Genomic DNA, 4,788 nt, shown 5'->3' with positions numbered 1-4,788 from the left:
TTAATATATGACAAAGGAGGTAAGAATATACAATAGGGTAAAGACAGTTTCTGCAATAAGTGGTATTGGGAAAACTGGACCAATACATGCACAAAAAAAAAAAAAAAAAAAAAAAAGCTGAACCGCCTTCTTACATTGTATGCAAAAATAGACCCAAAATGGATTAAAGATTTAAATGTAAGATCCGAAACAAAGAAAGAAAACAAAGGCAGTAAACTCTCTGATATTACTAACTGGAATGTCTTTTCAGATATATCTCCTCAGGCAAGGGAAACAAAAGAAAAAAATAAACAAATGGGACTACATTGAACTAAAAAGATTTTGTACAGCAAAGGAAACCATCAACAAAACAAAAAGACAACCGACTGTTTGGGAGAAGATATTCACTAATGATACATCTCATAAAGGATTAACATCCGAAATATGTAAAGAACTTACACAACTCAACAACAACAAAAAAACAAACAATTCAATTAAAAAATGGGCAAGAGACCTGAACAGATACTTCCCCAAAGAGGAAATACAGATGGCTAATAGACATATGGAAAGATGCTCAAGATCACTAATCATCAGAGCGATGCAAATTAAATATCACCTCACACCTGTCAGAATGGCTATCATCAATAAATCAAAAAACAACAAGTGTTGGCGAGGATGCAGGGAAAAGGGAACCCTCATACATTCTTGGTGGATTTGCAAATTGGTACAGCCGCTAAGGAAAACAGTATGGGAGGTTTCTTAAAAAATTAAAAAGATATACCTTTTGACCCAGCAATTGCACTTCTGGGTTTTTATCCAAAGAAAACTACAACAATAATTCGTAAAAATCTATGTACTCCAATATTCATGGCAGCACAATTTACAATAGCCAAGATATGGAAGTAACCTAAATGCTCATTAACAGACGATTAGATGAAGTTATGGTTCAGGTCGGGGAAAAAATGGCTTAGTTGTGATGGAGGCTCTGTTCATCCCTCTAGCAACCAAATTAAAGTTGTGACAGAAACAAGGAGCAGCGGCAAGGAAAAATCACCTGGAATCTAGATAAATAAGCCATACAACTAGGGAGAAATCCAAGAAAGCACCCTGAAACTGCAGAAGGTAGGATGGGGCGAGGATGTGGGGCTGCCCGGTCTCAAGTAGCTGAGTGAGACGGAGGCTGCAGCTGTGGCAGTAGCAGAAGCCTCTTAAAGGGACTGCATTAGCAAGTGGATTTGACAGACCTGCTCACTCAGAGCACCAGTGCCAATTCTGCTATGTATAGGGGTCACCAGGGACTTACAGGGATACATTGTCAGAGTGAGGGCCGATGCAAGACTCTCTCTGTACAGAAGTATCAGCAGTATCCATTGTTCCCTGTTGAGCCCTCACGCTTACCAGTGCTCTGGACAGAGCACCTCCATAGCCGTGATGTCATTGAACTGGATAACAGAGGTTGTTCTGCCCAGACGATTCCCTGAAACCCCGCCTCCCCAAATTTGCAGCCCCACCCAAGCCACATCCAGGTATATTCTCAGTGTGTTAGGTGCTCCTTGCTGAGCAGTATCTAGACTCACACTGGAGGCAGGTGGCCTCGGTTTCTGGTGTGGCCTTTTGAGGCAACTATAAGCATAGCATCTGTGAATTGCTTACTGAATCTTAACAGGTGGTCCCAAAGGGGCAGAAGCCTGGGCTAAATTTGGCTTGCAGCTGAACGCCCCTCAGGATTATGCCACTGGACACCTACTTCACAAATCCACACTAATAAGACCGGGAGACTTTGGAGCTTTTCTTACGACATAGAAACATACATGGAAAAACAGCCAAAATGGGAAGACAAAGAAGCAGAAACCAGATGAGAGAACAGAACAGAGATCCAGATATAATGGAGTCAAATAATCTAACAGATGCAGAGTTCAAAACACTGGTTATAAAGATGCTCAATGAACTTTTGGGAAGTGTAAATAAATTCAGTGAGAACTTCAACAAAGAGATTAAAATGGAAATGGAAATTATAAAATGAAATTGGTCTGAAACGAAGAACACATTATATGAGACAAGAAGTATATTAAATGGAATAAACAAAAGAATAAACAAAACGAATTAATAAAAGGATCAAATGCCCTATCTAAAGGACAGGAAAGCCAAGGACATGCAATCAGAACGGCAAGAGATAAGGTGCCAAGACTTTAAAAATAACTTAAGGAGCATATGGGACACTATTAAGGCTCCAAATATTCATCTGATCAGCATAACTGAAGGAAAACAAGATGTTGAACAGCTTTTTGAAGAAATAATGATGGAAAACTTCCCTAACCTGGTGAAGGAAATAGACATAAAACTCCAGGAAGCTCAGAGGATTCCAAAAATCAAGGGTCCAAAGAGGCCCGCACCAAGACACATTATAATTAAAATGCCAATGGTTAAATACAAAGAAACAATATTAAAAGCAGCAAGAGAAAAACAGATAGTTACTTATAAGGGAACACCCATAAAACTGGTAGCTAATTTCTCAAAATAAACTATGCAGGACAAAAGGGCTTTGCACAAAATATTAGACAGGATGAAGACCCAGGATCTACAACCAAGAATAATTTATCCAGCAAAGCTATCATTTAGAGTTGAATAACAGGTAAAGAGTTTCCCACGCAAAAATAAGCTAAAGGAATTTATTACCACCAAGCCAGAATTACAGGCAATGTTGGAGGGACTTCTTTAAGAAGAAAAAAACCTGTATCAAAAACAGAAATAAAGAATGGAAACAACTACATTCCTATCAATAAGTACCTTAAAGGGAAAAGAATTAAGTGCTCCAACCAAAAGATAGAGTGGCTGACAGAATAATAAAACAAGTCTACAGTCATGCTACTTTGAACAAGCTCAATCCCGTCTGATCTCGGAAGCTAAGCAGGGTTGGGCCTGATTAGTATTTGGATGGGAGACCACCTAGGAAGACCAGGTGCTGTAGGCATAAAAAATAAAAAAAATAAGAGATTGTAAACTGACAAGGTCTTTGCAATCTGTGAGGTCAACCAAGGGTTGCCTCACCTTAAAAAAAAAAAAGAATAAGAAAACAAGATCCCTACATATGAAAAGGAAGGGGATGGAAAAAGATATTGCTTTGATGGACCTAGAAGGTATTTAAGTCAGACAGAGAAAGATAAATACCATATGATTTCCTTTACATGGAGAATCTAAGGAACAAGAAGAACAAACTAATCAAAAACAGGCTCACAAATATAATGGACAATTTGGTGATGGGCAGGGGGTTTTGGGAGGCTGGGAGAATGAGGTGAAGGGTTAAAGAAGTACAAATTAATATTTGATAGTTGGTCAAAGGGATGGAGACCATGGCAGAGGGAAGGCAGTTAACATTAACATGATGGCTAGGTGGAGGGTCAGGGGAGGGGAGAGAAGTTGGGCGATCATTTTAAGAACTATATATATTTCTAACCAATGTACTCTATATTTGAAACTAATTTAAATAAATAAATTTTTAATTGAGCAAAAAAATATTAGAGAAATAAAAAGAAGCAATACGTCATGATAAAAAGAACACATTCCATCAAAGAGATACAACAGTTATGAACTTCTGTCCTGTCTCAAAATACATAAAGTAAAAACTGTAAGAGTTACTAGGAGATATTGACAAATAACTAATCACAGAAAAAGTTTAGTGCACCTCTCCAGAAGTAAATAGATCAAGCAGTAAAGATATAGATTATTTGAACCACATAATTAAAAGATTGATCTGACAGATAAATCTTGAGCCCTGTTCCCAAAAAGCATGGAGTATTAATTTTTTCAGGCACACAAAGAACATTATAAAAATGACTTTGCCCCAGGTCACAAGGGTAGTGTTGACAAATTGGAAAGAATCCACACCATACGGACTATGTTCTTCAACCTATGCAATTATATTAGAACACAGCAATGAAAGTTTTAAAATTCATTGGAAAAAGAAAAAACATGCTCCATAATAACATAGACTAAAAGAAATACACAGTAGAAATTTATAAAATATTTAAAAGCAAATGACAATGACTATACATCATGTTAAATTTGTGGGACATAATGAAAGTCATACGTAAGGGAAAAATTTAGCCTTCAATGTACTTATTAAAACCAAGAAAGATTAAAATTAAATGAGTTCCTTGTCTAACTCAAGAAGCTTGGAAAAGAAAATCAGAGTAGAACAAAGAAAATAGTAAAGATGACAGCAGAAATTAATGAAATGAAGAAAGTATTAAAGATGATTAAATCAAGAGTTGATGCAAGAATTTACTCTAAAAGAGTAACAAAATAAACCTCAAACAAGGAAAAAAGATGCAATAAAGATCTGAAATCATAGAAAAAAAAAACTATGGACAACTTTAAGACAATAATGACATGGGCAAATCTCCATAAAAACATAAATTACAAAGACTGAAAAAGAAATAGAAAACTTGAATAGTCAAATATCATTTAAAGAATACAATAAGTAGTCAAATATCTTCTTCCCCTTCCCAAAGACACCATGACCAGTTACAGAAGCAAGTCTTAGAAAACCCTAAGTGACAGATAATTCCCATTTTACACAAGCTATTTCAGAGAATTGAAGAATGGAGTGAGAGTAGGGTTGGCCTTCTCATTTAGTAAGGTTTGTGATCTTGCTACCACAACTGTACAAGGACAGTATTAAAAATAAAATTATACTTCAAATTTATTTGTTAATATAGATAAAATTGTGACAGATCATTCAAGCAGCATATAAAATACCATGTGACCAAATAGAGCTATTCCAGGAATGCAAAGGCAGCTTATTATTAG

At 36.3% G+C, this 4,788-nt stretch overlaps 1 pseudogene; it reads left to right on the top strand.

Moving 5' to 3' along the window:
- Window positions 1–2,831: 2,831 nt before the first annotated feature.
- On the top strand, window positions 2,832–2,950 carry LOC118604521 (annotated as a pseudogene).
- Window positions 2,951–4,788: the final 1,838 nt, after the last annotated feature.

The sequence above is a fragment of the Rousettus aegyptiacus genome, unplaced genomic scaffold (genome assembly GCF_014176215.1).
Source record: "Rousettus aegyptiacus isolate mRouAeg1 unplaced genomic scaffold, mRouAeg1.p scaffold_m13_p_6, whole genome shotgun sequence".
Classification (NCBI taxonomy): domain Eukaryota; kingdom Metazoa; phylum Chordata; class Mammalia; order Chiroptera; family Pteropodidae; genus Rousettus; species Rousettus aegyptiacus.
The sequence above is the reverse complement of the archived record's forward strand: the minus strand, read 5'-3'. Positions and strand labels throughout refer to the sequence as shown.